Source organism: Macaca fascicularis, chromosome 10 (assembly GCF_037993035.2).
Source record: "Macaca fascicularis isolate 582-1 chromosome 10, T2T-MFA8v1.1".
Taxonomy (NCBI): Eukaryota; Metazoa; Chordata; class Mammalia; order Primates; family Cercopithecidae; genus Macaca; species Macaca fascicularis.
This window is the reverse complement of record NC_088384.1, coordinates 16483384-16492956: the sequence shown is the minus strand read 5'-3', so window position 1 is coordinate 16492956 and position 9573 is coordinate 16483384.

Sequence of the window (9573 nt, the reverse complement as noted above, 5' to 3'; positions counted from 1 at the left end):
AGAATACACTGACTGGATTTGGAAGGTAAGAGTCTTGCAGCGTCTCAACACCACCACTGGAAGCCCTGCAGATACAAGGACATAGAAGGTTGTAAAGATCGGACATACTTTACATCATGCTCTGAGAGTTGGATTTTTATTACTGTTATCCCCTCTATGACCATCTGACCCACATCACTTTATATAAGCTAATTCATCTCTTTTTTTCTGAAAAGAAAAGCAAAAAAATACATTTTGTTGTTGTAGTTCTTTGTGTGTTTGGGGTTTCTTTTAAGCTTCCTGGTTGTCTCAATACCAGAAAAACAAAACTAGTCTTCTTCAAACACCATTTTTATCAAGCCTCTTCTAGGCTTAAAACTCTCAGTGCCTCCTCACCCCACATGCCTGCAGGATCTTGTCCAAAAACATCAGCTTGGCATTGAGGTCTTCCATGATCCAGTTCCAAATGACTGCTCTGGCCTTATCTCCTGCTATTTCTGCACATGCATTTCCTCTAGGTATACTGTGGAAGTAACCTACTCGCTGAAAAAGAATACAGACTGTGCTGAAGTTTGATTAAGAAGGAGAGTTTAAAAGTGTTACTGGATCTAAAACCAGAAATACCATTTGACCCAGTAATGGAATTACTGGTATATACCCGAAGGATTATATATCATTCTACTACACATGCACATGTATGTTTATTGTGGCACTATTCACAATAGCAAAGACTTGGAACCAACCCAAATCCTCATCAATGATAGACTGGATAAATAAAATATGGCACATATATACCACAGAATACTATGCAGCCATAAAAAAAGGACGAGTTCATGTCTTTTGCAGAGACATGGATGAAGCTGGAAACCATCATTCTCAGCAAACTAACACAGGAACAGAAAACCAAACACTGCATGTTCTCACTCATAAGTGGGAGTTGAACAATGAGAACACGTGGACGCAGGAAGGGGAACATCACACAATGGGGTCTGTCAGGGGGTGGAGGGGTAGGGGAGGGATAGCATTAGGACAAATATCTAATGTAGATGACGGGTTCATGGGTGCAGCAAACCACCATGGCACATGTACAACTATGTAACAAACTTGTACGTTCTGCACGTGTATCCCAGAGCTTAAAGTATAATTTTAAAAAAGTGTTCCTGGTAGTAAGGGGCAACACTAAAGACCTAGAATATTCCCCAATGAGCTTCCCCTTCCCCATTGAATTTTCCCAACCGGCTCCTCCCTAAATCACAAGTAGTGGCCTAAAAACATCAACCAAGCACTGAAATAGAACATGAATGAGGCATCCGAAGACACAAACCAGTGCAACTTTTTTTGGCCCAATAGGTCAAAAATGTCAACCATGTGTTTCCACCATTATGAAACATCTAATAAATCACAGGAACAATAAAATATAATACAACAGATAAAGAGACTTATGAGGCTTGCTTAAAAAATTGGACAGACAAGGAGGACTAGAAAGTACAAGGTAAAGGGCATAATATCCTAATAATAATAATACATAAAAACCCTAGAAGAAAACCTAGGCAATACCATTCAGGACATAGGCATGGATGGGCAAAGACTTCATGTCTAAAACACCAAAAGCCATGGCAACAAAAGCCAAAATTGACAAATGGGATCTAATTAAAGAGTTTCTGCACAGCAAAAGAAACTACCATCAGAGTGAACAGGCAACCTACAGAATGGGAGAACATTTTTGCAATCTACTCATCTGACAATGGGCTAATATCCAGAATCTACAAAGAACTTAAACAAATTTACCAGAAAAATGAAAAACATCAAAAAGTGGGCAAAGGATATGAACAGACACTTCTCAAAAGAAGACATTTATGCAGCCAACAGACACATGAAAAAATGCCCATCATCACTGGTCATCAGAGAAATGCAAATCAAAACGACAATAAGATACCGTCTCATGCCAGTTAGAATGCCAGTCATTAAAAAGTCAGGAAACAACAGATGCTGGAGAGGATGTGGAGAAATAGAAACACTTTTACACTGTTGGTGGGAGTGTAAAATAGTTCAATCATTGTGGAAGACAGTGTGGCCATTCCTCAAGGATCTAGGACTAGAAATACCATTTGACCCAGCCATCCCATGACTGGGTATATACCCAAAGGATTATAAGTCATTCTACTGTAAAGACACATGCACACATATGTTTACTGCGGCACTATTCACAATAGCAAAGACTTGGAACCATCCCAAATGCCCATCAATGCCAGATCGGATAAAGAAAATGTAGCACATATACACCATGGAATACTATGCAGCTACAAAAAAGGATGAGTTCATGTCCTTTGCAGGGACATAGTTGAAGCTGGAAACCATCATTCTCAGCAAACTATCACAAGAACAGAAAACCAAACTCCGCATGTTCTCACTCATAAGTGGGAGCTGAACAACGAGAACACATGGACACAAGGAGGGGAACATCACATACCGGGGCCTGTTGTGGGGTAGCGTGCTAGGGGAGGGATAGCATTAGGAAAAATACCTAATGTAGATGACAGGTTGATGGGTGCAGAAGACCACCATGGCACATGTATACCTAGGTAACAAAACTGCACGCTCTGTACATGTATCCCAAAACTTAAAGTATAATAAGATTTTTTTAATAATAATAATATCAGCAATAATAGTCATCATTACAGATGAAATCACAACCCAAAAACTCAGGGATATAATAAACAAAACTTTTATTTTGCCATCACTTTATTTACTTATTTATTTTTATTTTATTTATTTATTTATTTATTGAGATAGAGTCTCACTCTGTTGCCCAGGCTGGAGTGTGGTGGCGCAATCTTGGCTCACTGCAACCTCCACCTCTCAGGTTCAAGTGATTCTCCTGCCTCAGCCTCATTTATTTATTGAGATAGAGTCTCACTCTGTTGCCCAGGCTGGAGTGTGATGGCGCAATCTTGGCTCACTGCAACCTCCACCTCTCAGGTTCAAGTGATTCTCCTGCCTCAGCCTCCCGAGTAGCTGGGATTACAGGTGTGTGCCACCACACCCAGCTGATTTTTGTATTTTTAGTAGAGATGGGGTTTCACCATATTGGCCAGGCTGATCTCAAACTCCTGACCTTGTGGTCTGCCCGCCTCAGCCTCCCAAAGTGCAGGATTACAGGTATGGGCCACCACACCCAGGCTTATTTTATTTTTTTGAGATAGAGTCCCGCTCTGTCACCCAGGCTTGAGTGCAGTGGCACGATCGTGGCTCACTGCAACCTCCGCCTTCCAGGCTCAGACGATTCTCCCACCTCAGCCTCCTGAGTAGCTGGGATTACAGGCACATGCAGCCACACCCAGCTAATTGGTTTTGTATTTTTAGTAGAGACAGTGTTTCATCATGTTTGCCAGGCTGGTCTTGAACTCCTGACCTCAGGTGATCCACCTTCCTTGGCCTCCTAAAGTGCCGGGATTATAGGCATGAGCCACTGCGCCCGGCCCACCATCACTGAATTTAACTACTTTCTTAAACTTCATTTTGCTTGGTGGCAAAAACTGAACATCACTCAGTTTCTGATCTACTTTCCTGCTAAGGATTATCTAAATTCTCAAAAATTTAGTAATGTCAAAGTACAGAGTACAGAGAGCAGAATCTGATCCTCAGTCATTACCTTCTGGCCACTTGACATCTTCAAAGAGTCTGTACTACTGTGTGTCTTTGTCCCAACAGCAAAGCCTCCAAGCTTTCTCACAGCTAACTTCCATTCAGGTCCTTCATCAAGCTCTCTGAGGATGACTAAGGCTTTTCTTGACATCAGGGCTACAATTGGGTTCCCAAAAAAACAGTCATTGCTCTGCTTTCCAGGAATTTTATGAGGCTCACCCAATAATCTCTGTCTGGACACCTGAAATCAATTCTATTCAATTCTTCCGACCAAAACAGGGCAGAGAGAATCATGGATCTTGCCATGTTCCAAAGTCTTATGCAGGAAAAGGGGCACATGTTTCCTCTACTATGAGGCACAAAAACTAATTGGGAAATTCTATCGCCACCATTATTTCCCTTTTATTCTTTCCTAGAAAGAAGTAGAGGTAGAGGTCTTTCTAGGGACTAGACATCCAAACCCCAGTCTTCACTGACTATTCTCTCTTTCTTAATTCCAGAAGATTTGTATCTCTGCCATAGTGGGAAAAGTTTTAAATCATAATGCATTTTTTTCAATATATTGAGAAGAGTGGAAACTTTATGTGATGATTGGTGAGTTGATCAAAGTTTAATTTTTTTATTTTTGTTTTAAACTTTATCTCCATATGAAATTCAAAAGTTTATTATAGGCCCACAGATCCAAGAAGAACAGTGAATTCTAATCAGAATAAATATAAACAAATCCTCAGTGAAGCACATTATGGTCAAACTGCTGAAAAGACAAAGCCAATATGCTTAAAATTTGATAGAGTGTAAAAATACGAGTATCTTAAAAAGAGAAAAATGTCACATCATATGTAGACAATTCATAAGAATGACAGCTAATGTCACAGTGGAAACCAAGGTGGCCAGAAAACAGTAGAACTGCATTTTTGTAGTGCTGGAAGAAAAAAAAAAAAAAAAACTGTCAACCAAGTCAATCAAGATTTCTATATCTAATGAAAATACCCTTCAGAAACAAAAGTGAAATGACAACATTTTTAGACAAGAAAAAAGCTAAGAGAATTTGTCTCCAGCAGACTTGCACTATAAGAAATGCTAAAACAAGTTCTTCAGGCTGAAAGGCAGATGAAATCAGACGTGGAAAGGAATAGAGACATAAGAATAATAAACATCAAGGTAAATATTTATATGTTAACTATATTTGTTTTATATATTATATATTTTAAATTATTTTAAAAGACTGTTTAAGGCACAAATAATAACTACTGTGGGATTTAGAATATACAGAGAGGAAAAATATGTAAAAACAAGAGCACAAAAGGCAAGAAGTGGATAAAAAGAATTGCTTTAAGGTTCTTACATTGTTTGTCAAACAGTATAATATCCTTTGAAGGTACAGTGATGAGTTAAAGATACATATTGTAATCTCTAGAACAATCCCCTCCAACAAAAGCAATTATAGCTAAGAAGTTAATAAAGGAAATTAAATTGAGTAACAAAAATTACTCATTTCATCCAATAAAACTCAAGAAAGAAGAAACAGAGAAACAAAGAACAGATAACTCATCAGGCAGGTCCTCCAGGCCTCGGCCTCCAGCCACCCCCCACCAGAGCTATCAGACCAGTAGCAACTCAACAACTTCCTGGACAGAGCCTCCAGGGGCACGTGAAAGCCTCTCTGCCACTTCCTCTGCGGTGGAACTGCCCTTGCCACCCTTGGACTAATGAAGGAGCAAACACCCTAAGTTCTTTATCCACACCTCCAACCAGCTGCCATCGACCAAAGGAGAGGAGGCCAGTCTATTTTCCATGAGTCCCTCACATCCCCAACTGCTCATCACCACACAGGGAACTCCTGGCTTGGGTCCACCGCACAGACCCTCCATCCTGGGTTGACTGCACTGAGTGATTACTGACCTGAATCTCTCTGAGGAGGAGCCCCCAGGAGACAGGCAAATGACCCTTGGCCATAACCACTACTAAGATCCCTTCCTCTGCTGCCTCCAAGTTGAGGAAGAAACATAAACACTGAGATCACCCCAGAGCTGCAGCGGGCAGCCCAGGAGTGCCAAGTCACGACCTACAGCTAGCACTCAAGGGAGAGAGAAACCCACACCTTCAGAGCATTGAGAGGGAAAATGGCTGCAACTGTGAGGAAACACGGGGGAGCCACATAATTGAGCAAGAGTTTACCAACTGACCAATAAGCCTAAGTGTCACCTGCTGAACCACACCCCAAAGCTTCCGCACCAAAAATACCTCACTAACAGACCCCCTCTGAAACCAGAGGAAAGAAGACAGCTTCAAATGAAGACCCTGAATAAAACCTCAGCCCAGTGAAAACATCTAGAAAAGAAGTCTATCAACTGTACTCAATCTACACTGCAGTTAAAGGAACACTCACACGCAGAGGTGTAAATGAACCAATGCAAGAACTCCAGTAATTCAAATGACCACAGTGTTGTATGTCCTCTGAACGGCTGCACCAATTCTCCAACAAGAGTTTTGTTTTTTGTTTTTGTTTTTCTTCTTTGCGACAGAGTCTTGCTCTTTCGCCCAGACTGGAGTGCTGTGGTGTGATCTTGGCTCACTGCAAGCTCCACCTCCTGGGTTCACACCATTCTCCTGCCTCAGCCTCCCAAGTAACTGGGACTACAGGTGCCCACCACCACGCCCAGCTAATTTTTTGTATTTTTAGTAGAGATGGGGTTTCACCGTGATAGCCAGGATGGTCTTGATCTCCTGACCTCATGATCTACCTGCCTCGGCCTCCCAAAGTGCTGGGATTACAGGCATGAACCACCGCACCCGGCCCCAACAAGAGTTCTTAACCAGACTGAACTGACTAGAATTACAGATGAATTCAGAATATGGATAGGAACAAAGATCATCAAGATTCAGGATGGCAAAACCCAATCCAAGGAAGATAAGAATCACAATAAAGTGAAACAGGAGCTGAAGGACGAAATAGTCAGTATAAAAAAGGACCTAACAGGTCCTTTTTTGAATAACATAATATGTATAAATAACATAATACAAAAATTTCACAATGCAATCAGAAGTATTAACAGCAGAATAAACCAAACTGAGGAAAGGATCTCAGAACTTGAAGACTGGTTCTCTGAAATAAGACAGTCAGACAAAAATAAAGAAAACGGAATAAAAAGAAATGAACAAAACCTTTGAGAAGTATGGGATTGCGTAAAGAAGCCAAATCTATAAATCATAAACAACACTGAAAGGGTGGAGGAGAAAGCAAACAACTTGGAAAACATATTTCAGGATATCTTCCATGAAAACTTTCCCAACCTTGCTAGAGGGGCAACAGTCAAATTCAGGAAATATAGAGAGCTACTGCAAGATTCTACACAAGAAAATCATGTCCAAGACACATAATTGTCAGATTTTTCAAGGACAAAGAGAAATAATGTTAAAGGCAGCTAGAGAGAAAGGGGGCAGGTCACCTGCAAAGGGAATGCCATCAGGCTAACAGCAGACCTCTCAGCTGAAACCTTACAAGCCAGAAGAGATTGAGGGCCTACATTCAACATTCTTAAAGAAAAAAAAATCTTCAACCAAGAATTTCATATTTAGCCAAACTAAGCTTCCTAAGTGAAGGATAGATAAGATCCTCTTCAGATAAGCAAATGTCGAGAGAATTCACTAATACAAGACCTGCCTTACAGGAGATCTTGAAAGGAGCATTAAATACAGAGGAAAGACTGCTACCAACTAACACAACACTCTTAAACACACAGACTAGTGTCACTTTAAAGCAACCACACAAACGAGCCAACATAATAATGACAGCTAACAGCACAATGACAGGATCAAATCCACAAATATCAATATTAACCTTGAATATAAACAAGCTAAATGCCCTACTTAAAAGGCACTGAGTGTGAAGCTGTATAAAACAGCAAGACCCAATGGTATGCTGTCTTCAAAAGACCCATCTCACATATAATGACAAATGAGCTCAAAATAAAGCTCAAAATGAGCTCAAATTAAAGGGATAGAGGAAAATCTACCAAACAAATGGAAAACAGAAAAAAGCAGGGGTTGCAATCCTAATTTCAGACAAAACAGATTTTAACCAACAAAGATCAAAAAAGACCAAGGAGGGCATTACATAATGCCAAAGGGTTCAATTCAACAAGGAGATCCAACTATTCTAAATATGTATGCATCCAACACAGGACCACCCAGATTCATAAGGCAAGTTCTTAGAGATCTACAAAGAGACATAGATTCTCACACAATAATAGTGAGAGACTTCAGCACTCCACTGACAGTATTAGACAGATCATCAATCAAGGCAGAAAATTAACAAAGATATTAAGGACCTAACAACAATGTATACATTCTTCTCATCACCACATGCCACATACTCTAAAATTTACCAAATAATTAGACATAAAACAATCTTTACCAACTGTAAAAGAACAAAAATCATACCAAACAAACTCTTGGAGCATAGCACAATAAAAATAGAGGTCAAAACTAAGAAAATCGCTCAAAACCATGCAATTACATGGAAATTAAACAGCATAGTCCTGAATGACTTTTGGGTAAATAATGAAATTAAGGCAAAATCAAAACGTTCTTTGAAAATAATGAGAACAAAGATACAACATGCTAGAATCTCTGGGACACAGCTAAGGCAATGTTAAGAGGGAAATTCACAGCACTAAATGCCCACATCAAAAGCTTAGAAAGATCTCAAAACAACAACCTAAATTCACAACCAAAAGAATTAGAGAAGCAATAATAAATCAACCCCAAAGCTTGCAGAAGACAAGAAATAACAATTCAGAAATGAATGAATGGGAAGAATGATGAAGAAGCTATATTTAAAGAATAAAAACAAAATGATTAAGATTATGCCGGCACTGATAAAAGACATGAAACTAAAGATTCAAAGAAACCAAGAAAGCCTTAACCAGGATAAATTTAAAGAAATCAATCTCTTCATACATCAGAGGCAAAGTTCAAAATGCCAAAGACCCTAGAGTGTAGGTTCCATGATGGGAGGGGGTACCTAGCACATAATAACCATCAATAAATACTTGTGCAATTAATGAATTAAGTAGGAAATCTTAATTCAGAGAAAAGGGATATATGGTATTACCTACAAAGGAGCAATTAAACTGACAACTGACTTTGTAGCAACAATGAAAGCCACAAGAAAATAGATTAATATTTTCAAAGTGTTGAAAGTAACTACCAGGTTAGAATTCTGTATCAAGAAAAAAACTATATTTCAATCAATAAAGGTGAAATAAAGGCATTTGTAGAGAGAAAAAAAGACAGAGAATAGACTATTAACAAACAAGGACATGTTTCACAAGGAAGGAAAATGATCTCAGAAGGTTTAAGATACAAAAAGGAATAGAAACAAATAAATGGTAAATGTATGGGGAAATCTAAACAAACATTGATTTTATAAGACATTCACAATGACATGCAATATGTGAAGTTAAAAAACCAAGAGAGAATTGGTGCAGCACACCAACATGGCACAAGTATACATATGTAACAAACCTGCACGTTATGCACATGTACCCTACAACTTAAGGTATAATAATAATAAATAAATTTAAAAAAAAATCAAGAGAGAATTAAAATACAAAACAATAACAAATAAGTCAGGAGGCAAGTAATCAAAGTATTCTAAGGCTCTTGCTTTGTTCAGGAGAAAAATAAAATTGTTAATTAACTTTAGAATGTTGATATATACATAAACTTACATACTATATATTATATTCTTATATGTGTACAATTATATGACAGTATATACTATTACATATATTTTATACAATTATGTGTTATAATATAATGCACATATATTTCTAGAGAAGCCAGAAAAACAGAAAATAAGTTTAGTATAACTTCAAAACAAGTGGAGAGAAAAGTAAAATAAGGAGAAAAATATCTCAAGGCAAAAGAAAATAGAAAATAAAA